Source organism: Lepidothrix coronata, unplaced genomic scaffold, assembly GCF_001604755.1.
Source record: "Lepidothrix coronata isolate B3197 unplaced genomic scaffold, Lepidothrix_coronata-1.0 Scaffold284, whole genome shotgun sequence".
In the NCBI taxonomy this organism is placed as follows: Eukaryota; Metazoa; Chordata; class Aves; order Passeriformes; family Pipridae; genus Lepidothrix; species Lepidothrix coronata.
Window position 1 is genome coordinate 476,453 of NW_016690464.1, and position 26,809 is coordinate 503,261.

Sequence of the window (26,809 nt, forward strand, 5' to 3'; positions counted from 1 at the left end):
GTGAAAAGTGCTGGGAGAAGGGTCCAGAGATCAAAAGGAGACAAAAATGTTAACAGATCTTCCTGAGAACAAGAATGTGGCAGCAGGAGGGAGACTTGTCAGAGCCATCCAGGGTGACAGCATGGAGGGCAGAGAGAGACCTACATACTCTATAAGGTAATCTAAAGAAACTGGCCCTCCCTGCTCAAAGCAGAGAGAGCTGAGAGCTGGCAGTGAGCACCAGGAAGCCCTGGGGAGCTGCTAAACAGCTGTATTGCTTATATTGTTTTTAAGGTTTGTTTTCTCAGAATGGTTTGGTTTATAAGATCTGCCCAGAGTCTGTAGATCTGGGCTCTTCACGCTGCCAGTGGTAGAAAACAAATACTTGGAGCAAAGTATTTTTAGCTTGAGCGTGACTCTGTGGACAAAAATCATCTGTGGATCAAATATTGTTTTTCTAACTTTAAAAAAAAAATATCTTTGACATCCAGTTCTTCAGAATTACAGTGAATTCTCACAGCTTTGCCCACAATTCATGTATCCATCCATCTCTTCATCCACACAAATCCAGTTTAAATTGTAAATTTAAGCACACACTTAGGTGAGTGCCATTTGTTTAACACCTGGTGCACTAAGGTGCAATAAGAAGGGCAGTACATGGGCTGATGTCAGGAATCTGTCAAGGATAAATGTTATTGATAATAAATGCTGAGTATGCAGCCAGTAAATATTCATAGAAAACAGCATTGCCTTTCTTCCTGCTGTTTTATTTATTTCATTAATTTTTATGCATACTATGTCCTAAAAAACATAGGATTTATTCTGAAGAAATCCCTACACAGTTCTTTGCTTTTAGGAGAAGAGCAAGCTCCTCAGTTTAAGGGTAAGAATATATTAGAGGTAGGAGACAGTAACTAGAAGAAAAGTAGTTGTTTCCCAAAGGTATGGTGGAGTGAGAGTTGAAAGACGAAAAGAATTTGCTGCAGTCTTGTGAGAAACAATCACCCTTTGGGATAATCCAAACTAATAAACCCTCTCTTTTACACTATTAAGAAATTTCTTCCTACATTCTTAATCTACCACATTTCCTGGTGCTAATGATGTGGGCAGTTCTTTCCTCAAATGTGTCATTCCCACTGTACTTGGTGTTCAATGAAATCTCATTTCTCCCCTTAAGATGCAAAGGAACACAAGCAACAGGAAACAATTCTGTATTTTGAAAGACCTGAAACTCCATTTGGTTGTGTCCCAAGTAATTTAATAATATGTAAGTAAGGGTTTACCTTTTACTTTTTTTTTGGTGTAAAATGCCCATTTCACAGCTGTGCTACCAACGTGAGCTCAAAAGCATCCATGTGCTCCGAGTTACACCTCAGCAACAGCTGCAGCTCACTTCCCACCTGGCTTTGGCTCACACCAGTCACGTGTAAAGAGCTTGGAGCTGCCTCTCCTTGGAGCTGTGCTTGGGCACAGCGAGGGAGAGAACCAGGTTGCTCAAAATGAGAGGATGCACCAACAAAACATGACACCCTGTGACTTGTGAGCACCTCCTCACAGCTTGCACACCCCGTGTGCTGGGGCTGTTTTCATCTGCTGAACTGCAAAGATAAGTACCTTTCTAGTCATTGTTCTGCAGATTCCCTTTACTCATCTCCAGGTATGAGTAGGAAGAGCAAGAGCTTATATAAACAGAAAATGGAGAAGAGTAGCTACTTTATATTTAAAGATGTGTCCCACAACTGAGAATGCCAGCTGTAATCCTAATATACAAAGAGAAGGAAGGTGACTGGGGACAGGAGGAATGTTTATGCAGGGGGGATCTCACCTCCTGAAGATGCTGCTCTTTTGAAGGGGGTCTGCTTCCCTGAAGAACTGTGGGGTTGGGGAAGGATTGCTTTCTTTGCCATGGAAATCTATAGAGCCCAGTCTGTGACTCGGATGATTGGCAAGAAAGTATTCTTTTAAAGATCACTTCTGTTGACCTTGATAGGAACTGTGCCACTGCCTTCAGAGGGACCTGGACCAGGCCCTGATCTGTTGAAGAAATAACAGTGACAAGGCTGTTTTCCCTCCTGGCCCCTACTTTTGGCTCTTCTGCCCACCCCCGTGTTTATACTTTCTCAAGCTGGGCTGGTTTGATTGCAGCAGCACAGACAGTCCCTGTATCCCTCTGACCCAGCACTGTGTGGAGCTTTTTGCTCAACCAGCTCCTCCAATTATTAAGGGAATAGCCTCAAAGAATCTAAGGAATCACAGATATTCTGGGGGGGAAAAAAAATCTGTTGGCTGCGAGTGAGTGTGTAGAGAAGGAAAAGAATGATCTAACATCTTGATTCAACATGTCTGTTATATCAATCAGTTGCTCTGAGTGGGTAGCAAAGATATGATCTAATAGGTGCAGGATTCTTATTTCCTGTGAGAAGCTAAGCATACCTTTTGGGTGAGATCAGAATGTTTTTATTTTGGTTTATTCACCAAGTATTTTTATCAGCTAACTTCAATGGCCACGTGGCAAAAAGCATTTAAGTCATTATGCTTCAGACTATATAAATATCATTAAGATCTTCTAGTAGCTCTTTTATAAAACTTTATAGTATATATTCTCTAAAACTTTTCAAGTGATGTGCTAATTTTCTCCCTGTGTTGCCCAAGCCCAGGTTCATATTTAGGTATAAAAATTATTTTTTTCCTTTGAGAAAATGCATTTAGTAGTAATGCAATCATCCTCAGAGTTAACTTCCCTCAAATTCAAGAGAAAGAGATAAATTAGAATGAAATCAGAAATACCATCATCTGCCCTGGAAATCAGCGGTGTCTCCGCAGCGATAAGTGGCTGGATTGATATCCACAATCATATTTAGGCATCTCACTTTGCCTGGGTTTCCCTGGGAATTCAGACACTTAATTAGGATTTGGTTTGATTATCTCTGTGCACCTGGCTCCCTGCCTGGTATGAAGTGTCGGCAGGATCAGCCCCCTCAGCTCATATGCTCAAATCTTCCAGGATCCTTCTGTAGGCAAGGCCTTGTGCTCCCCAGTGACTCCAGTGGAGTCAGGAGAGCCTGGAGGCTGCTTCTGTGGAGCTCGTTTGGGAATCTGAGTCTATGTTTTATTACAAATGAGGAGCTTTCCATATTTATTTTTTTTTTTTTGTCTGTGGGGTGATTTCTTTGCCTTTAAGGTATCACAGAAGCAGAAGAGGTAATTGGAAGAGGTTAGCAAAATATAAGATACAGCAAGGAATTGTTCTGGTAATCAACTTTAAAAAGGCTGGGACACTGAGTTTCCTTCAAGGCTGCTTCCTTTCTCCTCCCTGGATTCAGAACTAATTAGTGTTCCAGTGTATACAGTGCAAACATTTCCACTGGGAAAGGTTTGGATTGACTGGAGTGACTTGAATGCAAGTGCTCAGAAGGCAAAATTGTAACAAATATATTCCAAGCAGAACCAATCAGCCCTTAATGCCAAGCCAGGCTTGCACTGACCTCGTGATGCCACGGCCTTGCAATTGGGTGTATTACAAGGTGTATAAATAGACAAATGAGCTCCACCTAGCAAATAATCCAGATCAAATTCGTGGATTGACATATCCTCGTTGTTATTTTTCCCTTCACTCAGCTTTGTGCCATCTCCAATCTTTACCAGCAGCAATGCTGCCTCTTCCTCTGAGCTCTGGGATATGATTGAATGGCACTGCCCACAGTAAGACCCCTGTGCTACTGCCAGTGCTGTGCCTTTTGGAGCTCCCAGACTATTTTCTTGGCACTTTTGGATTTTATTTTCCATATGGAGTGGTTTCTTGGCCATCCTCGAGCCATAACTTGGGTGCTCAATCAGCTTTTTGAAAGAACTGTTTTAAAATTGATGTTCTGTGAAGTGTACCCTGGGGATTTTTTGGATTTATTCTGTCAGCTCCACCACTTCTAACCAACCAAATTTATAACCATAGAATCACAGAATGGTTTGAGTTGGAAGACCTTAAAGACCATCTTGTTCCAACCCCCTGCCATGGGCAGGGACACCTTCCACCATCCCAGGTTGCTCCAAGCCCCGTCCAACCTGGCCTTGAACACTTCCAGGAATGGACAGCTACAACCTCTCTGGTTGCCAAATCATGAAATAATTTTAAGAATTTAAGAGCTGTGCTCCGTTTAATCAAGAGGATTGATAACTACCTGGGTTGTGAGCCTGTGGCTTTGGAAGCGAGTGCATCTCCTTATAATAATCTTAGTTGAAATCGATGCCGTGCTGATCCTTGTGTAATTACTCAGAGTTCCCAAGTTTCTAGAAATGTTGGTGCATAGATTATTTTCTGCCTCTTCCATGCTTTTGCCAGATTTATTATATAAAAATCCTACAAGCTCCGAGCTCCTTGGACAGCTTTTCAAAACTCTGAAGTGTAAATTATCTCCTATCTGGATCCAGGTAACCCTGTGGTAACTGAGGAAGCATCAGGGAACTGCCTCCATATGGAACTGTAATCTGTTGCTTTCTGCTTCACAACCAGAACCCAGAAAGGCTCCAGAAGAAGATGTTGCAGCCTTGAGCAGCTTCTCTCCCTGTGCCATGCCTGGAAAAGTACTGTGTGTAAGACTGACAGAGTCAGTGGAGCCTTCTTTAAATGCCCCCAAGGCTTGGAAAACAAAGATTGCTCTAAGGTAAGAGCCTGTAGATAAGAGAATTCTTTCCTGTATTTTCTGTGTACTTTGGCAGTGTTTACCAGCTCATCCTTTGTGTTATGAAAATTAGAAGTTCAACTATTTTGCTGGTTGACGCTTTCTGCAGAGAGCAAAAAACCAAACTGCAGCTTCATCTCCCAACAGTTAATGCACATTTCCAGAGGAGATGACTGAGAGAAAGGTGCACTACCTTTATAAAGAAAAAAAAAGGAGAAGCCCACTCCACAATTACTTTTCAAGACAAACATTTGGGCATTTTGCCAGAAAAACATAAAATGCTGTCCCTCATCTGCAATGTGCATCTCCCTCTTGCAGCTTATCCCAGTGACTGCTTTCAGGCCTTTGAATGGAACCTAGAAAAAGTTGTATTTCAAGGAATAGCCCTGGAAAGCTTTGATTCATTGCTTGTGTTCAGGATTTGTGAGATGTGCTGTAATTGCATATGTTATTACTCTTGCAATATTTTGTATTACGTTACTGCACATTTATAGACCAAAACTTTTTAGACAGATAGAAAGCAGCCTGAGAAGGAGGGCAGACATAAATCAAGGTATAAAACTGCCCTGAATAATATTTTATGTTTCACTATATTGACCTGGAATTACAGGATAAAGACATTTTCCACTGGTGCCCTGTTCTTTTCTTGCTTTCCCTGTGTATGTGTTTCAGGCTTGTTGGAGTTCTCCATTAAATCCAGAATCTGTATCAAATTGAGCTGCAGTGTGCTGCAGCACAGAAAGATTTCAAAGCAACAATTACTCTATTATTTCAGCAGAGATTACCTGTTTGAAATGAAACCCACACTGAATCCTTTCTGACCTGGTCCTTATTGTGATACTGATAACAAGCCACACTTTCCAGGCTTTATCTTACCTCCTACAGGGTAATCTTTCCTTGTGGAGCTTAATTCTGCTAATAGCACCCTTGACTGGTTGCCAGACAACAAACACAAGCAGGTGAAAACTGAATGGCTCCAGTCTGACCACTGATAACTCATAGAGACTTTTTATTCTCCGAATTCCCTCCAAAATATCCAAGTTAACCGGTGGACAATCAATCACATTCCTTGTATGCTTCTCCCTCCTTCAGATTGGTTATTCTTTGAAAGAAATTGTGATGATCTTTTCTACAGTTTCAGATTCCTTTTTTTTTTCCCCTCCTCCAAACAACGGTAAATAGTAATTCCAGATGGTAGAAATTACTTTTAAATTAAAGCAGTTAATCCAGGGAATGAATGCTTATCTAATTCCCCTGTTTTAAGTGGTAATGATACGATGGAAATGGGGAAAACTGATGTGCACTGAAGGTATGCAAAATAGTTTGAGATTGTAAAATGCTTTCTTCCCCCCCCCCCTTTTCTGATTTACTGTGCATGAAAATGAATTATAGACTCGTGAAGAAAACAGAAGTTTTTATTTGCTGAACTCAATAGGCTGCTTTCTGGGGACTTGAACTTTGCAAAGTGCTGAAAAAAAGATTACTGCATTCCACGGACAATTTCTCTGTTTGAACCAAATGGGAGGGATGACAGTGTGCTGTGCTCTGCCTTTCTGCTTCCCCAGATAAACCTCAGGACTGTTCATTATTCCTCTGTAAACGTCTGCGAAAGCAGACCCTTAAAAACTCTGCTAAATTACGTATTTGAGCCTGGACTTATCTTTGGTTGTGGCTGCCCCATTCCTGGAAGTGCTCAAGGCCAGGTTGGATGGGGCCCTGAGCACCCTGATCAAGTGAGTGGCATCCCTACCCACAGCAGAGGGGTTGGAACTGTATGATCTTTAAGGTCCCTTCCAACCCAAACCATCCCATGGTTCTATCATTCTATGATTTAACCAGTTCCTCTTAAAACCAAGGAGTGCAGCAGATCCTCAGCACCTTGCAGGTCTGGACCATGTGTGAACCAAAACCATTATCACGAGGAGGGCGGTGTAAAGGGGCCTGAAATCAGTGAACAGGCATTAACTCACACCAGCTGAAGGTTTGGGGGGGACTCATTTGTTTTTTTCCAAAATGATTTTTCTTTTACCATCTGAGTATATGATTATAAGGTAACTAGTTAGTGCTAAGGGGGAATATGGTTGGCTTCACTGGAAAATATAAAAGTATCCACTGTTCCTTCAGGGAAATCATTTTAATAGATAACAGCATGTTGTACAATGTTTCATCAGTGATATTTAGATCTAAATTAGGAGCAGTTGTGAGATGGGTTGCCGATTTTCTTGTGATAAAAGGGAAATAGTTCAAGAAATATGGACCAGATGTTATCTTAATCCAATCCTCATGTACAAGAGCACACTATGAGACAGTAATAATAGTCCCTTCTACCTGTTTCTAATTTTCCTGCTCTGAAACACCCCCTGTGAAAAATAGATTAAACCAACACATCATTTATGAATCGGCACTAGCGGGTTGGAGTTTGTGTGGAATGCGGCGTGCGTGGCACCGACCGGAGGGTGCAGCCACCAGATCCTGATCCATGTTAGAAAATGCTCCTTTGACAGTCGTGTTTAAGACAGCAGCTCTCAGTGATTTAGAAGGAGAGCAGCCAGTTTGGGTTTGAATCAGGCTTTTGGTTCAGCGTATCCCTACGCAGTTTCAAATTTGTCATCGGTGTTTCTGGGCAGTGCATGTTATACAATCCTCAGCAGGCCAAGGAAAGAGGGGGTTGATCCTCAGCTGCTGTAAATCAACACTGATCCATTGATTTAGATGGAACTACTCTGATTTGTACCATCTCATGGTCTGGACAAAGTGTATTAACTTTCCCCATGAAAATCCTTCCCAACAAAAAGCTCCATTCACAGTCCCACTGCATAAGCAGTAACTAATGTGTCTCTGTTCTCGTAATAATGTTTAATACCTGCATCATTTCCTACTTGCTGGGGCAGCCGAAACATTACTCTTTGCATTGACGTAAGAGGCCGAGTGCTGCGCATTTGTAATATTTGGGACAGCTTTTTCCATAGCTCCCTGTCTGAGCTAAAGCATTTTGCTGGAATATTCCTGTCTCTTGGCATTTTCATGCCAAGGAGGCGTTTGGGCAGCTGTCTAGCGACTCAGGAGACAAGACTTTAATTTTCCTTTGAGGAACACAAGCAGTATGAAAATAATTTATTCAGCAACTTTCAGAACTGTGGGAACTACCGGGGGGGGGAGTTTATTCACTGGAAGTAGCAATAGCTGTGAGGATACCAACAACAGTGTTAATTAGACTGCTTTATCGAGGCTGGACACCTTCACATTTTTGGATTATTCCAACCTATTTAGAAAACACAGTAAAATCCTGTTTTCCAGGTTGGACATTTTCATATTGCTACGAACAGAGGAAACAAGAGCAGGCAATGAGACAATTAATCTTCAGAGCCGGCCCACACAGCTGGCTGGCTGCTCCAAGGATTCCACGAGGGCAGAACCAAAGTTTTCCTTTTGAAACAAACTCCTTTGGTCCTACTTTTATTTTAAAAAAGAATTGATATGCACAGGTAAGCTGAAGAGGGACTTTTGACAAGGGCATGGAGTGACAGTGCAAGAGGGAATGTCTTCAAACTGACAGAAGGCAGGGTTAGATGGGACATTGGGAAGGAATTCCTTATTGTGAGGGTGGTGAGGCCCTGAACAGGTTGCCCAGAGAAGCTGTGGCTGCCCCTGGATTCCTGGAAGTGTTCCAGGCCAGGTTAAATGAGGCTTAGAGGAACCTGGGATAGTGGAAGGTGTCCCTGCCCATGGAGGAGGTTGGAATGAGATGGTCTTTAAGGTGCTTTCCAACCCAAACCATTCCACGATTCCGTGGTATAGCATTGCAAATGGATTCACCCCTCTGGTGTTTTTTGGGTGTGGGGTTTTTTTTCAACATCTTTAAAGATAAATGGTCAAACTTATGCTGGAAAGAATGGATCTGAAGGGCCAAAAAATCAGAGAATCCTAGAATAATTTGGATTGGAAGGAACTATAAAGATGATCAAGTTCCAACCCCTGCCATGGGCAGGGACACCTTCCACTAGACCAGGTTGCTCCAAGCCCCATCCAACTTGGCCTTGGACACTTCCAGGGCTGTGGCAGCCACAGCTTCTCTGGGCAACCTGTGCCAGGGCCTCACCACCCTCTCAGCCAAGAATTTCTACCCAATATCCCATCTAACGCTGCCCTCTGGCAGTGGGAAGCCATTCCTCCTTGTCCTGTCACTCTGGGCCCTTGTCCCCAAGTCCCTCTCCAGCTCTCTTGGAGTCCCTTTAGGCCCTGCAAGGGGCTCTCAGGTCTCCCTGGAGCCTTCTCTTCTCCAGGCTGAACACCCCCAGCTCTCCCAGCCTGACTCCATGGGAGATCTGCTTCTGAGGTTGTGGGCTCACACAGGAGAGCTGGAATCTCATGAGTTCCCTTAAAATGTTTCTAATCTGTCTGTGCATCTATAAATACCCATGGGAGATGTATCAACACATCAGGGAAAAAATTGTTCAGTATTTCTGTAGGAAAATATTTTCTTTGCGTTAATCCAGCAGCTGCCATTTTATTTGTATTGTGTCTGTACCTCAAGGCCCTACTTATCTTTTGAGGGTCCAGTTTTGTTTGGTTCTGTACAAACGTTTGCAGGGAAATTGTCTTGAGCCAGACAGCGCATGAAGATGAGACAGGTGGATCAACAGGAATGGGAGGGGATGGGATCATAAAGGGATGGCAGAAGATGTAAAAGTAGAGTCCAAGTTGCCACATGGCCTGAACTGCTCACATCAATGGCAAAGCTGTCATTTGGGATGAGAGTGCCTCAGAAATACGCATGGAAAACTTGATGGATTAAAGTAGTTAATGAGAGAATAAAATGAGAGGAAGAAAAACGTGGAGTGGCTGAAAACAGTTATAGGGGAGAAAATCCACCTGTGGATCGGGAACACTTGAAAGGCTGGAGCAGCAGAGCTGGTTACACACATCTAATCAAAATGCAAAGTGCAGTTTAGAGCTCTCAGTGCTAAAAGACACCAGTGGTGGTGTTGGGGTAGGTAGGTTAACACTGAAAGTGTGTTACTAGTAATGACCAAAGACCTTTAGCCCCCTGTCCAAACCCCTTTTTTACTGTATGGAACGGGAAAGTAAACTCGATCATGTTGGGCCATTTAGTAAGCTATTAGTGCATTCATCTTTTCATCATTTGACAGGTGGAAGTAGTAGTCCAGCTTTTAGTTTTAATTATAAGGGATTCCAGATGTAGAATAGGACATAAATTAAAACCAGATCTGCTCATATGTCTTTTCAAAGTAAGCCAACTTCAAGGTATCTGCTTTTCATTTCAAAATGTTATTAAAGCTATTACTAAGAAATTCATAGTCTTAGCATGCTCCAATAATTGACACCTTTAAAGTGACTAAACAGATTTAGAGTGTGCAGAAAAGTAAATTTGTCTTAGAGAATGACTCTAATCATCCATTTACATAGAATGGACAAATCAGTGTTTGTGTTGGGAACGGCTGGGCGAGCAGCCTGTCTACATGGCTCTGGCTGCCTCCTCCTCTGCCTGACCTGGCTGCTGGTGTTAGGTTAGGTTGTTTCCATGATTATGCTGCTGTACGAGGGAAGATGAAGAACTAAGGGCTGATCCAAAGCCAGTGAAAGTCAACGGGAGCCTTTTGATGAGCTTTCTGTCACAGTCTCCTCCTCTCGTGTTGAGCTATGCTACATTATGTTGGAAGTAGCATTTTTTTTTTTTTTTAAAGAAAATTAAATCCAGAACCATTTTTTTTCCCGGTGATAGTGTTCTTAAACCCCTGACTGTGCGAGGAAACCTGCAGATCCCTTTCCAAAAAGCCTTTCTTTTCCCAAGACCTATTTAGCTGGTGATACGTTACAACCATGCAAATAACGCCGTACATCTGACTTCATAAAAACTCTGAGGTTTCCAATAATTAGAATGATAGCTGGCAAGTCTGATAAATTAGAGAAATAACTTGTTTGGTGTAAACTGAGCCTGTTTCTGAGGCAGAAATGTTAGGCTTTTATCCTCTGGAGTGTGATTGAAAGGGTGAGAAGTTAATTTGGCAGCTTCGCTTCTATGGTTTCATAATGTTTCTCCTCCCCCCTCCCCTCAGCTTCAGGGAAGGACTGTGATTTCAGTACTTTGCGCCTGCCCTCATACAAGGCAAGAGCATGACCCGAAACGAAACCCCTCTCCCCAGGGCACATCCTGAGCAGTAACAGCTTGGCTCAAGTGTTTCTTATGAACAGCCGTCCAGAGCACTTGATCTAAATCATGCCATTTCCTTCACAGTATGGCACAGTTAACAAGTCAGTGCATCAACACAATCTGCAGATGGCAGTTCAAAAGGTGCACGTTCCCCAGCAAGATAAAGGGCAATGAGTTCCATGGGTTAGCTCATTACTTGGATTCAGGCAGGGGCTCCGTAGGGGTGTGAGGGAGGAAAAGGGGGCAGGCAAACCTTGAGAATGCATGTCTACACAAATAAAGGCAGCGTTGCAAGAAGCATGTTATTGAAGTAAAGTGCAAACAGCTTGCAGAGCATGGCTTCCTTCGGAGGTGGCTTGTTTTGCCCCTGAAAAACAAGAGGAAAAGGGGAGTGAAACCAGTGGCGACGCGCAGCCTTCGTTTATCCACAAGACCCGGCAAATAGGACGACATTCCCTAAGCTAATCCCCAAAATCCACAAGAGGCAAGAGAGCTCGTGGTTGCTCTGCATCCTCTAGGACTCTGAGCAACCTGGTCTAGTGAAAGACTCCCAACCCCAGGGGGGTTGGAATTAGATGATCTTGAAGATCCCTTCTAACCCAAACCATTCCATGATTCTGTGATTCTATCCTGCTTGGGAAGGAACCTGTTTTCTGGAGTGTCACAGAAGGGCTTCTAGAGAGCAGTGTGCACTCCTGCACAAATTACATTAGAGCTAAACATCCAGTGAAGAATCTCTGAGACATATTAGTTCTTTAGACTTCAAAACAAGGATAAATTGGAACCATATTGCTGGAATACTTCTTAGCTAACATTTATATTACTTCAGTTACCAAATCCAGACTAAGTCCCAGGACTCGGCAGGGGAGAACATAATATATTAGGAAGTAAGATGGGGGTGTGCACTTCTGGCCTCCTATTTTATATAAATGTACAAAAAGTTTCCTCGCACTAGCAAGGAAATGACTACAAGGCCCTAAAATGCCGATTTCCAGCGGCAAACGAGGGAAGTCCGCTGCCCCTCCTCCCCTCTCTCCCCTGACCATTCTGTGTGTGCCATGCCTTGGGGATAGTTTGGATTACTTGGAGTAAGACCGTTGCATAGAAGCTCAGGTATCAGAGCAGATAATTATACACATATAGCGAGATACAGCAAAGGTCTCAGTGAATTGTCAGAGGATGAGATACATCTCGGGAGACCAAACAAGCCTCCCCTATACTGATCTTTGTAAATGAATCTCTTTGGGAACTATCAAGATGGTGCTTTACCACGATTTTCACTGCTGAGGAAAAAGGAACTCTTCCAAGCTGTTTGTTTTCCAGGTTGTATCAAAAGCTGGCGAGTGAAGGTTTTTTTTTTCCCTTTCTGCGCCTACGTTGGTTTGAATGCCCTGAAAGGCGCTAAAATATGTGCTAAGCTGGGAGCTCCTGCAGCAGGGAAGTTCAAGGCAGGTTAGGCAAGAGAGGAACAGCAACCCCCCTCCCCTGCCCATAACTCCAAATCTACAAAGGCTGACTTTCCGATGAACTCCCTGGTCTACATCCCAACTCTTGTGGAGGAACAGTGCTAAAACTGGGCAGGGCAAACCCTGAGTGGCTGCTAAGCAGAGGTGTGTTGGACTAAGTTCATTCCATGTGTAATTTGATTGATTTAGGAGGGTTATGCCAGAGAGAAATTTGGCTTCAGGCTTTTGGGTGGTGTGTCATGTTTCTTTATGTAACTTATCGAACAGGTGCTTAGCAACAGCATCTTCCACTGGTTTATCCAGAAATCTTTGCTTCTTTCTTTCATTATCCCTTCTTTAATATCCTTCCAAGCTGTGCTGAGTTAAAAACTGAGCCAAGACTTCAGGCTGTGCCCCACTGGGACACGCAGGGATGTTTCACCAGGCCCTGTATCCATTTCTTTCTTACAACAGTGCCTGGTAATTGCTGTTTTTCTCCATTCAGTGAGATAAGCGAAGGATAAAGAGCTGTGAGTCTCAGAGATTTTTCTGGATTTGGTGAGTTCAACCTTAAGCTGAAGCAGCTGAAGAGGACTGGGTGGGAAGGAGCTGAACTTCCTTTCGTTAGGAATGTTCCAGCTTCTGCTGAGACCGGTGGAAAACAAGTGACCTTTGATATTTCAACACGGTGCTGTGCCTGTACACTGTGTGTACCAGGGTTGTAAGAAATACTGTATTTTCTACCCCTTTTCCAGTCTCTCTCGGGAAGATATGAGGAAAGAGAGATGAGCAATCCTTGTTCTCAGCCTTTCCTGTGTATAAGCACAAAGCCACTTGCCCTCTGTGTGCTCTGTGTGGTTTCACTGGTGTGGAGCACAGGTGGTGTAGGTGGTGGAGGGCCTCATTCCTGAGATCTGTGGCATCCACAACCTGCCTAATCTCCTCTCTGTGGCCGTACCCTTCACAGGCACTGCTTGCAGAGAAAGTGCTGTTTGCTTTCTTATGTTACACCTGAAGTTCAGCCTTGTAAGATGCACCTGACAAACAAACAGGTGTGACTTATGAAAGGGATTATCCCACAAGGTTGCTTGTAACAGCAGGAAACAGAACTTAGTGAATTAGGTCCCTTCCATTCTCATCATCTGTGATTTCCCTCCTAATGATGGATGTCAGAGAAGAAAATGGTTTATTCTGGTAGTTCTTACTGATCAGTGTGCTCATATTTCTTAGAATTGCAGTGGAAATCTCTGGTGCTGTGCTGAAACAGAATCTCAGACCCTCACAGTGTCTTAGGCTTCCAGAAAACATTCTGCACCTTTATAATGAAATATTTGGGTTATGATAGCACTGAGAAGCCTTGAAAATGGGGGAATCTGGTGTGCAAGGAGCCATATGCTGAGATATGAAATAAAGAGATCGATCTCATGTATTCTGAGCGGGGCACACAGACCTGGCTCTCCTGCCTCCCAGCCCATGCTTTCATCGTGAAATCACTCAGTTCTTTCAGCTGGATCTCCAGGCTCTGTTCTTAGCACTGTAGTTTCTCTGTCCCACATGGAAACCCCAGGGCTGGGCTTCACAGACTCTCTGCAACTCTATCCCTTTGGACTGTAATTGATTTGGAGTCAGGTGGTGGTGTAACATAACCCGTATGGAATCTGCTGGTGAAGTTTATGGCCATTCAGTTAAAAAAGAAAAAAAGAGGGGAAAAAAAAAAAAGAAAAAAAAAAAGGAATATAGAGGGGGAGTAGGAAGTGAACTGAGTTTGAGTTCTGGGATGTGAAGCTGTGCTGTTTCTCAGCCCAAGGAGAAAAGCTCGTAGAGACCTTGGGTGGGGAGAAATCTGTCACCAGCTCGTGCAGCACAGTCCTGCTCGGCCTGGCCATGACAGCCTGTGGATATACAGAGCAACCTGTGCCCAGCTCTGGTCAGCCTTTGAGCCAGGGTGGAAAAAGAGAGGATTGCAGAGGGAATGCAGAGAATACTTTAAAAAAATAAGAAATAATTGCTCAACTGATGGCTCTGCACTGCCTGGCTGTGTGGCTGTAACACATCCCTGGACTTCTATGTCCCCTTACCTAAATTTCCAGGGCTTTTCTGTAGCAAAGGAAGATATTCCAGCGTGGCTCCCAGGTCCCTTGGGGCACTGCAGGCAGCCTCATGTTGTCTGCAGGTTCCAGCAACTGATTCTAGATTGAAAGTCTTGAACTGAACTGGGAAGATCTCCACTGACAGCACTGGATTTTCTGATTTGGCAAATTCATCTGGGGTGACAGAGATGACAGGCCAAAAAACCTATTCTTTCTGTGACAAAAGAATCCCTTTCACAAGGTCTTGTAGAGGTTTGAAGACATTGTTCCAGGTGCCAAAAGTCCTAGAAAAGATTTGTTATGCAGCTGGTGGGCTTTGCCTCTGAGCTACACTGAAAATACCAACAGTGTTACGTGATAAGCATTATGTGACAACAGCATGTGGTAAGTATGTGATAAGCAAGGCTGTAATTTTGTCCAGGTATTGCTGAAATCCCAATAAATAGAGTGAAAAAGGCAGCTGTGAGGGCTCAGATCGTGACTGTATGTAAAGTATTGTGAGACAAATACTCGTAGCTTTGCTGCAGCCGTGGTGATTTACTGATACAGGGGAAGCAGAGTCTGGGTTGAGCTGTAATATTTGTCAACAGGCCCATTTGTACAGCCAGAAAAATAATGGGCAGGCCTTTGAACACACAGGCTGGGTATTATTCTTGCTGCTGTCATTGCTGTAATCCAGGATCCTGCTTTCCAGGAGGAAGGGAGGAAGCCAGTTCTCACCCCAGGCTGTATCAGTGTTCCTCTCTCTCAGGGCTGTTGGATCAGTCCTCATCTGACACCAAGTGCTCCCCTACAGGGTGTGTATGGAGGGACATCCTGCTGCTGCCACAAGTCACATTGTCACTCTTGTACACAAGTGAGGTGTGAGGGATAGAAAGGAGAAGCTGAGGAGAGAGAGGGTTTGCCTTTAAGCACTTTAAGCCCTGAGTAATGAGTGATATCCGAGTTGCATCAGGCACCCAGACATCCTAGAAGACCTCAGGTCCTTGGTTACTCTCCTGTGGCATATTTTTTTTCCTTTGCCCCTCAGAGGCTCCTCCAGCCAGTACTAACTTGTGGAGGTTTCCTGAGGAAGGGTAAGATAGTGACAGGACAAGGGGGAATGGCTTCCCACTGCCAGAGGGCAGGGTTAGATGGGATATAGGGAAGGAATTCTTCCCTGTGAGGGTAGTGAGGCCTTGGAACGGGTTGTCCAGAGAAGCTGTGGCTGCCCCATCCCTGGAAGTGTTTGAGGCCAGTTTGGATGGAGCTTGGAGCAACCTGGGCTAGTGGAAGGTGTCCCTGCCCATGGCAGGGGTTGGAACAAGATGGTCTTTAAGGTCCCTTCCAACCCAAATCACTCTGTGATGTTTCAGTCCCTCTGCTATAACCCTATGCAGCATGTGGAGTGGGTGCAATGCCCTCCTTATGCTTAGTGTCCTGCTGATCCTTTTCCCAGGACTGCTGTCCTGGTCCCTCTTGTCAGCCCCACTCTGTGAAGTCACTGCCATGCATCCTGCACACACCAGAATCCTGGCACAGAGCTGCCTTCAGGGTGATCCCTCTGTCCCTGGGGTGTCCCAAAGCCCTCCTGGGCTGTGAGCTCTGCTCTGTGCTGTTACCCTGTTCCACCTCAGTGGAAAATGTGATTTAACAAGGTTGAACCCAGTCAGTTTTTAGTGAAAAATAACCTGCTATTGGAAGGTACAGATCAGTCAATGAAAACAGTAATAGGGACTTCTGAATTACTCCATGACTCTCTTAACAGAGGTTATCATTTCCCGCTGCATTTTGTTGGACACTTCCCACATCTGTAGCTGCTCCTTTGCCATTAAGCTCTACCAGATTCTTCCACAGGGGTGATTTTTTTTTTTTCTAAAGAGAAAATACTGAAGCCCCATGTGAAAACAGGAAACTCCATGAATTTTTTATAGTGAAATTTTTCCACTAGGGAAACATCCGTATTTTACAGTTTGCAAAATGTGTGGGACCATAAACTGTAAAACCGCACGGAGAACCACAACTCCTTTGTACTTTAAAAATAGACATAAAAGTAATTTCTCCAGAAAGAAGGAGCATATTTTTAAAGGTGAATATTTGTAGGGCTTATAAAAGCTATTGGCCCGTTCTTGGAAACGGAATGATCGTGTTTAAAAAAGGAAAAGTCACAGATTGTGGTGAGTTTACTGGGCCTGAATCATCTCTGTAGTATGTGCTCGACTGGACCAGCCATAGCGCAGCTGCACGAGGACGTGCAAGGTTCCCACCCAGCATGGGAGCCTCTGGCTCCCCACTTCCCCCTGGCATGAGGGGCAGGAGAGATGGTGCAGAGATGGGCAGGGAAGTGGTGAAGAAGGTCAGGAAGAAACCCAAGCTATTATCATTTCTCCCACACTTTACCAGCCAGCGGAGCTGAGCTGGAATGGGGGGAAAGCAAGATGTTCTGGCCACAGGACTGCTGTGTGTCCCCCCACTCTGCAACAGGTGCTGAGCAGGGAAGGGGTGATACTTTATTCTCCCAGTTCCTTGGGGGTGGTGCAGGAATGACCACACTGAAGGCTTCGAGCCAAAGCTCAGTCTCACCCTGTGGCTGTGTCATTCGCAGTAAGTGAGACTGACACTTCTCTTTTCCTGTTGGGATCAGCTGGGCTGTAGCCAGGGCTGTGCAGGACCTGACAGGGCTGGTCTTTGGAGCTGCCCAGCTGGGAGATCCTGCACATGTGGCAGGATGGTGGATTTTAGCAGATGCTCTGTGCCATGGGACAGCACAAGGATGTCATCATGGGGTGTCAGGAGGTATTTCAGGCATCCACTGTGGGAGTGGGAAATGGAGAGGTGGCTCTGGCTCTCTGTTGGTGAAATGAAGAACCAAGGGCAGGATGTGTTCCTTGGCATATTCAATCATTTCATCTGAAAACTGAATTGGACCAGGGCAGATTGCAGTTGTAGGCAAAGGTGTTTTGGAGCTGGCAGACCTCTCGTCCTTGCCACCTGCTCAGTGCATGTCAGACCTTGGGAAAGCCATTTCTTCTATTACTGCTTTGGTGAAGAAGTTTGGGGTGCTTGGAGGAGGTGGCCTTTCCCAGCAGCAGCAGCAATCTTGCTGTCCCCTCCTTCTCCCCCAGCAGCAGGAGCAGCAAACCTCACTCTTCACAGCTCTTTCCCCTTTCCCTTCCTCCCTGACTTTCATCTCTACCTCTGTGTCCAGGCAGGAGGGGCCAGTTCCTGGCATCGCCTGCTCTGTGGGTGACAACATTCACTCTCGTCTGTGTGGCAGAGGACACTTTATCTGACCCATAATTTGATAATGACGTCCTGTTTATCCAAGTTTATCCTGCCATTTCATATGGATAGGAATGTACTTTTCCATGCGCTGCTCAACCCTAGTGCTGCTGCAGAGTGTAATATTCTGGTCTGCTGTTTGTTTACAGCTGCCTTTCATCTTCAATTATCCACTATATTTTAGCAGTGGATAACTGACTGATTCCTGTATTCAGGCCAAATCCCACTTGTTTGGTTCATGTGAGTAATCTAAGGAAGTCTGACCCTTTGTTCCCTGATCTGTCTGGGAATGCTTGCACGACAAGGGGTCCACAGGCATGGGACCCACGAGCAGGAGTGGAGTCCTGAGGCTGAGACCCATCTTCCTTTCACTCCACAGGCACTGGGGAAGTCCACCAGTCCCTGAGCATGGTTCTAGCACTAGAAACTCCTCCTGTTCCTGGCCAGCTGGATAACATAAATTTCTACAGGCCGTTGGTGCAGTGTGGAATATACCAGCTGCCTTCCCATTTCCAGGGAGGGGTGAGACAAGGCCTCGGGCCGTTCCAGTTGGACAGCACTCCCAAAAAGGGCAACTAGATGAGTTGGAAACACTCAAAGTTCCAAACTTTCCCAGTTCTGTGCAGCTGTCATCATTAGCACAAACAGGCTGGTGCTGCCAGGGCTGCTGGGCTTACCCACTGCTGAGGCTCCTTTTACACAAAATCCCTGCCCTGCTCAGCTGGCAAATGTAGTTTTTTTGGATGCCTTCCTTTAGCTGAGCTGCAGAGTTCTGATAGTGGTTTATCTCAGGATGGGGCTGCAACCACTCCATTTTTCCTGCCTTAACTGCTTAAAGAGACCTGGAATATGACCACTACAGAACATGGACCAGGGTGAGGAATGTGAATCTAGAATAATTCATTTCTTTCTGTCACGTACCACCACCACTTCCACAGTGGGATCACCACCTGGTCCATCATAACAGCATTTCCTTTGGACCCGGGAGCCGTGGGTTCAGTTTTCTGCTGTGACAGATTGTCTCTGTGAGCCTCAGTAAGTAACTTAGATTCTCTCTGATTAAGTGTCATGTGTAAAATAGTGATTATAGTCTGACCCTTCATCACTTATGCACATAAAAGAAAGTGAATTAATATTAAGAGTCAACCATTAAAATGCTGGGAGCCCAAGGGAAAGGGGTCTCTACCCTGAGGAGATGAACTAATTGGGAAGCACTAAAGTAAATGGATGAGGTAGTTTAGTTTCGGGGATGAAAGGGGTAAAGGTATGGACAAGGTGAGGCAGGAAGATGCAGTTGCTGGAAAACATTTGGCAGATGTGGAAGGAACATGAGGGTGTTGGAACCGCAGTCACAAGGAGGGGAATGAACGGGAAAGCAGGAGGGGTAAAAAACCCTAGAAAAAACCCTAATTTTTGAGGAGAAGCTACATCATTCAGGAACACTGTTCTGAGCACCTGGGCTGGGAAATGATGAGGAACAGGAGGGTGTTGGGGTGGTGGCCTCCCTCGCTGAGGTGGCTGCAGAAAGATTCCCTGCCCTGCTCACCAGGATCACTTGGGCTTGATAACAGAAACCACACTGTAAATGCCCCAGGCTGAACTGTTTGTCCCCAGGGTCTATCTTTGTCTTGTTTATTTGTTGGTTTACTTGTGTTTTTTCTCGAACAAAGCCCTCATTGTCTGCTTTTGCAAAGTGGAAATAATTTGGGGTGTAAACTGGCAGTGTCTGGGTAGGGCAGTGGGTTTACGGTTTTGGATGTTTGCAGAGCTTGTAAATAAAGTTACCATGCAGAGAGCAATAGCAATCATGGCAATTAAGACCTCTGGTGCCTGAGCTGAGCAGTTTGGCTGAGCTCTGAGCATTTCTGTGGGCTGTAAAGACAAGATAGTCTCTGAACAGCTGCTCCATGGGTCACTTGTGTGAGCCTTACAGCTTCCAGCTTTCCCGGTCTTTTCCAGCATAGGGAGAGTCAAATGTAACACCAGTTCTTCAAAAGGCTTTATCCAGAATCCAGAGAATTGCAGAAGTGTAATAAAGGTGTTTATAAACACCTTTAAAATTGGTATAAAATAGTGGACACGTGCATAAATATGACTCACTTGGGAAGAGTCATCATGGTACCTGTGAATGGAAGTCTCATCTTAGAAATATCTTGGAGTTCTTTGGAGGGATCAATGAACAAGTGAATAAGAGTGCTCTGATGGATATAATCCGCTTGGGAATTCCAAAAGACTAAACATAAAATACCCCACAGATGGCTTTTAATGAAACTCAGCATCCATGGGATAGGAGAGAAGCTCCTTGCACGGATAAAAATAACCAACTTAAAACAACAGGAGACAGAGAAATAAATGATCAGTTCTGGCAGTGAGAGAAGTGGATTCCTGAGCTGGGGCCTGTGCTGTTCAATGCACTCATAAGTGGTCAAGGGAGGTGAGAAAAAACAGTGAGAAAATCTAGTGGTGAGGCAGGATTTAGTCAGGGGAATAAAGCTGTTGATGGATAGGGAAAGAATGTAAAAGAGCTTGGCAAAAGTGAGTGACTGGTCAACAAAATAGAGGGTGAAATTCAGCAGACCTGCCTGTGAATGGATGCACACCGGGAGACTGGGCTTCATGTGTAAAGTGAGGAGCTTTCAGCTCACTGCTGCCATGCAGGAGAAAGATGCAATGGTTACTAGTTTTCTTGGATACTTCTATGAAAATGTCAGTACAGTGGTTGATAGCACTCAAAAACCCCCAAATCATATTTTAGGAATTACTAGGAAGGGAGTGCACATAAAAAGAGAAGATCTGTTCTATAAATCAATTTATTGCCCACTTGTTCAGTATGGTGTGCAATTCTGGACCCTCATCTTGAAATCACAGAATCATAGAATATCTTGAGTTGGAAGGGACCCACAAGGATCATCCAGTCCAACTCCTGGCCCTGCTCAGGACACCCCAGCAATCCCACCCTGTCCCTGAGAGCTTTGTCCAAACACTCTTGGAGCTCTGGCAGCCTTGGGGCCGTGACCACTGTCCTGGGGAGCCTGTTCAGTGCCCAACAACCCTCTGGGGGAAGAACCTTTTCCTCTTATCCGACCTAACCATCCCCTGGCACAGCTCCAGCCATTCCCTCAGGAACCTTCAGAGTAGAAGAAAGGGCTGCTAAATGACCGGGATGGTGGTTGGGATTTGTCAGCCTGGAAAAGCTGTCAAGACTGGCTGGTGCAGAGGGCATCCATGGGGATCAATTGTTTGTGGATCAGTCTGAGAGCTGGAGGGCAATGGGAGCTAATTCAGCTACTGGGAGTCCTGTTCAAACCAGGCAGAAGAGAAGGGTGGGGCATCCCTGGAGCTCCTTGTCAGAGGATGTGTAGATGGATGCAAACAGTTTTAAGGGTGTTTGTCCGACTATTTGGAAGAGAGATCTGTAAGGTGTTTCTAAATGGAAGAACCATGAGATCCACCAGGCTGAGCACAGTTGGTGCTGAACAGTGTTCAGGCCAAGTGTCATAAATGATTGTCCTGTTCTTCCTCTTTCCTGGATGTCTCCTTAGTATCACTACTGGGAAAAGGATACTGGTGCTTGCTCTGACCCAGTATGACACTTCTCAGGCTCTCACCTGTATGTGCTGTACAGACAAACATCCACTGGACATTAAAACTCACACATAGTCTTGTATTTGAGGAGAGTGAGGTCTAATCTCAGGGGTAAGAAGGCAGTTTCAATTCAGTTAGACCTTAAATTCAAATTAGACCTTAAACTCAAGTCAGCACAATCTCTTAAGTTTGTCACCTTTCTAGGGCAGAAGGTCTCTGTGAGATCACCCCATAAAGAAGTTCAAAGGATGTGGCCCCTGAGAAATTAGACAATATGGTCAATAATCTTGAAAAAAGAGTTCATAGATGCACCTGTATTTGCAATTGGAGGTAACAGAAAATATAACTTCTGTTTAGGGACTAAACTTTTAGCTGATTGTATCCTGGCCTCTTTCACCAGTGGAGGCTGGAAACTTCTCCCTGTGGAGGCTGGAAATGCTATCCACATTCCCTCCAACTCCTCCTAATTCAGAATGCTGGCACAAGAACAGGCTAAGAAGATTTGGAGAGTTTTTTAGCCAAAACAGTATTGGTTTTCTGAGCTGCAAAAAGTGATGATCCACCAAATGCTGGTTCTTTTCACTGAGGATGTGATGTCACCATAGCATGGCTGAACTTTGTATCCCCATTTGCACTGTTTCCATTCCACAATTTATCCAGGAAGTTGCTAATTTCATTGAGGCAAAGTCAGCCTGTTCTTGAAGTGCATAAAATATCCTCCTTAGCTGGAAAGATTGGAACAGTGTACCTTGAAGATAAATAAATGCAATTTTCTCTCCAGGCCTGTTGTCATCTGCTGTTTCCATCTAGAAGGCAGATTCCAAACGTTTGAGGATACCTGCTGAAATGGTAGTGAGCCTTTGGAGAATTGAGGAATGCTCAACATTTTCACACCCCTGTTAAAAAGGTCAATAAAAGGCTTCAAGAGGACTTACTTACCTGCAAATTGTTTTCTTCTGAGCTTTTCTTGAATTCTGACTATGCTCCCGAGACCTTTTTTTTACTTGTTACCCTTCTGTTCTCTTTTTCAACTGTCCAGCAATTGTGATTTCTCCTAAGTAGTAACAGGGAAGAGTAGAGGGAAAATCACTAATGGTAGATCTCTTTCATCTTGGGTTCTTTTCACAAGAAGACATTTTATTAAGACTCATCCTGAATTCCTGTCCAACAAATTAACAGATTTCCACCTTAAGTGTTCAAGTAGTAACCACATCACTTATTTTTGCTGGAAGTGTGAAACGTGAGAGACCAGGAGCGAGTTTAATAAACTGGATATATGAGACACCATTTATTTATTTAACTGGATTATGCAGTTTAGTTCCTGTCCAATGTGGTTTATTGGAAAATAGGACCCATCACACCTTTTCAGGACTGGGAATCTTGATTTTGTCTTCCCTGTGTATCTAGAGTGGATGTTACCTGTCAGAATTCCAAGAAGCATTCCTGCTTCTTCACCAGGAGGACTTAGACCATCTGGGGAGAAAAATTCTGGTGGAAAATTCCAATTTGCATCATTTGTCAATTTGAATACATTCATATGTGTCATATCAAGCATCCAAGCCACAAGAGACTTGAGAAAAACATTTTATAGCCACTTGAGGGTACGCAGAGGAGTATATTGGGGGTTAATAATAACTGGGAAAAGAAGAAACAGTTCCTTACTTGTACATGAACTCTTAGCAATGTGATAGGCACAAAATCTCTCCATAGCTTGTTCCTGGATCTCACCTCTGTAGGTTCTGCTATAACTTACACATCCAGAGGAGATGTCCTTGGAATTTACAATTGGGACACGTTGTTGTTTTTTTTTCCTTCATTCCTCCTGTTTTTTCACCTGCAAAAAAAAAAAAAGATTTACCGTCCCCTCCTGGGTTTTGAATATCTCAACAACTTTCCATGGCTTTTCAACACTCCTCCCCAATACCTCATTACAGAGCTGGGGGTAAGATACTGTCTTTCATCTGCTTGTTCGTTCGCTTTACAGAAAGTGCCTCGAGTCATCCATAAGGATATCTCACTAGGATTCAACTATGGATTTTCCTCTTTGACCTTTTCACTGCCCTGGGGCATTCACCAAGTATTTTGTGGTCGTGGTAGCTCACCTGAAGACACAAGAAATACAAATCCACCCATAAAGATGTTTCCACAGGCACTGCTATCCGAGAGACCTCAACCGCCTGTATGGATACATGAGAAGCCAAAGTAGAATCCATGTGGACGACACATCTTGAACTATAATTACCATATGGTAAATAGTCATTCTTTATTGTATTGTCAACAGGCAGGGAACATGCTCTGATGTGGGGTTTAGGGTACTGCTGACACAGTTAATGGATGAATCCTGAGGGAATATTCTTTTTCCCACGTGACACTCAAGTCACTTTTCTTAATTGTAAAAACATCTGTGAGAAGAACCGAATGAGTTGTAGGCCTTGACAGCTGATCTTCCCATGACTCACTCCACAAAGACAAACTTGTCTTGTGCTTGTCCTTTATCTTCATCCGAAGCATTTGCCAAGAGGAGCATCTGAATTCTGCTTAAATTATAATACTCAATTTCAGATTTTCCATCTGAAGCCCTTGCTTCAGGAAAGAAGGGAAGCTTCATATTGTGGCAGCAATAAGGTTTTAAGAGTTATTTTGGATAGAACCAGGGTGTTTAGGAAGGCACTTCAGGGTTTTCTACCTTTGTGTGTAAGGTTAAAGAGGAAAAGAGCTTTTATTCGGTTTTGGTTTGGTATGAATTAGATTGTTATGAAGAGAGATAATTTTTACTTGGATGTTAATAATGACACTGAGGCCACGTGCAGATGTTAACACAAGTTCTTTACACCTCAACTACTTGTCTAACTCCCAAAATAAAGACTGAAGAGAACTATGGTGTTTCAGTCTCTTGCAAACATAGTTGCCTAAACCAACTCAGGCTATATGTTCCCTAAATTATCTATTTCATTTGTTTCCCTGGCAAGCTCAGAGGTGGATATCTCCTGTGGAGGTATCTGAAGTGACTTTAATAACCTTCCTCCAGATTTTGTTCCTCAGAGCCTTTTCACTTTCTTTGCTGGCAGGTAGTTCTGAATCTCTCCCAGCAGGTGTAAATTAAGCAAGGATGTCCTAATTTCAATTAGATTATCTTGTCAAAGTAAGGTTGATAGTTAATTATCTCAGAGTACAAATACCTTCACAGATATAAAATACTTGTAGTGCTTTTTAATTTATTGGAGAAATGCCACTGGAGAAATTTATTGGAGAAACCTGCTGGCTGGAAGCGAGATGCATTTGAACTGAAAATGGGACCTTTTTTAATGAGAGGGGTATTTAATAATTAAAGAACCCAAAGATTGTAGCAAAAGGCCTGATAGACTGTCCACCTTTTGAAGTCGTCGCACGAAGACTCGCCGCCTTTGTGGAAGGTTCGTGTCAGGCAGCAGCGAGCGACACTCGGTCAAACACGAATTATTGGGTTCAGCACAGGGGTAACCCAGTGAAAGTTAATGACCTGTGATATATAGGAAATCACACTGGATGATCTAATGGTTTCTTCTGGCCTCACACTCTATGAATCCATGAATATGTATCCTCTGAGGTTGCCTGCTGGTTGTGTTCCTAAACAGGGGAACAGGCAGAGGCCGCTGCGAGAGAAGGATTTATGTTTATTTACTGGCATCCCTTGTCCTTTGGCGACGTATTCAGATGGTTCACACCCAGATTTGTAAGGTCTGGGAGAGGATTTGGAGCATTTGGGAAAGCGTGGTCGCTGGTAGCCTCCACTGTGAGAGCTTGATGCTGTGAGAAGTGATTCACACAGTTCCCAAAAGGCGCTGCCTTCCAGCGCGTTACCACATCTTGGCAGCGTTTGAAGGGCACCCTGTGAGCATGAAAGGCAGGAGTGGTGACTCAGAGAGCCACAGCGAGGGGTAAGAAACCCTTTCTGGTGGGATATGAAAACACAAAAATACATACACTTGTGTTCAGGGCTATTTGAGGGCGGCGCAGCCTCGGTAATTGGGCTCATGTGTCTGTCTAGAAATGGCTGTTTCGGCCGCCTGTTTAGCAAAGAAAGGCTTTTCCCCACATTTATTTTCTGGAAGGACAGTGGGAATCTGGAGAACTCTTAGAATCCATGAGCCATCCTTGTGCCATGCTGTGGCTGCCCGTGTGTACTTACAACATCAGCTTCCTGTGGCTGGTTTTGTTTTGTTTTCCAGTTGGGAGGGAATATTATCTTTAAACAGACAAGAAAACGAAAACAACTGACTTAAAATCTCCTTCAAAATAATAATCGAGGAAGCAAGGATGTTCGCAGGAGGGAAGGAATAATGACTGATGAAGAGGAGAGCAACCCGAGGGGAAGAAGTGGCAACATCTGGGGAATGCTGGGGAGGGAAATCCTGTCTGTTTACGGGCTCTGTTTTTCCACACCTGTGGGTTAGAAATGCTGTCATCTGAGGAGCGGCCCCATATTACAAGAAGGTCAAGCACCAAGCAGACCTAATTAAAAGCTCATTACAAGAGACAATCTCCATTAGCATGCCAAGTTTCATGCAAATCCATTAGCACCAGGGCTCTCTTCGGAAGCTTTAAATTCCAGTCCTGTGCCCCAGGGACTGGAAACCGTGGCCGGTTAATTTGCCATTCTCAGTCTGTGAACATTAGGCACAGTCCTCTTACTTTCTGGATTATTTCACATTCCAGCAAATTAGTTTTATCCGTTCTGAGAACATTTTAACAAAGAAAGTTCTTTTGGCATCACATGGATAAAATAACAAGGGATAAAAGAATGAGCAGTTCCCCCAATCAGGAACAAATAACTTTAAATCTCTCCTGAAAATGCAGCCTTTCCTGTTATTCCCACCCCCCCTTCCTTTCATTTATCTTTCGGCAGTCGGATTTTTTAATTACGTCTCTGCAGCCAGATTCCCCTCCCTCCCTCTTTATGAGGGTGCTCTCAAGAGCCATGTTTTTTTTCTTTATGCCATTGTAGCAGAACTTGACTAAAGATCTTCAAACTTGTTAAGTATAAAAGTTGGTAAATGATACTATTGTTTGAGTTAAGGGTGGGGGGAGAAGGGGGAAGGCAGTTTATCTGTGGTGGCTGCGGGGAGGGGGAAGCTTTGGAGAAAAAAAAAAAGGGGGGGGGAAGAAAAAAGGCTCAAATGAACTGAAATGGATCAAAGTAAACAGAGACATCTAAAAGCTTTTGTAAGTTAAAAGTGGCTATCTGTTGCAAGTCCTGCCTCATTAACTACTGATAGAAGCACTGTCTTGGCCTTCCCAGATATCTAACGCTGACCGCCTCTAACGAGATGAACTCGGGGTTATTCCCTCTCGCCGTTCCCTGCACGACTGCTTAACCTCAACCTCTCCACGAATGTTTATCCTCGCCCTGGGATGGGAGATCCAGTCCCCAAACTTCAGCCCTCGCCCAAAGGGAGAAACAAGCTCGGAGAGCAGGAAGGAAGTGGGAGAAAGAGGGGAAGTGTCCCCGAAGTCAGCGTCTGGCCTGGGCTGCGCCGTTTCCACACACCTTTGTCAGGGAGGGAACAGGGAGGGATGGAGTTCAGCCTCTGGGTTACAGTATATCCCCCACGCCGTGCCCGT

General features: G+C 44.4%; 1 long non-coding RNA gene across 1 annotated transcript; it reads left to right on the top strand.

The window, feature by feature from the left end:
• LOC108508182 lies at positions 1-26,809 on the top strand. The gene is made up of 3 exons (XR_001878332.1): positions 1-156; positions 4,487-4,637; positions 26,487-26,809. It is a non-coding gene; the product is annotated as an uncharacterized LOC108508182 (long non-coding RNA).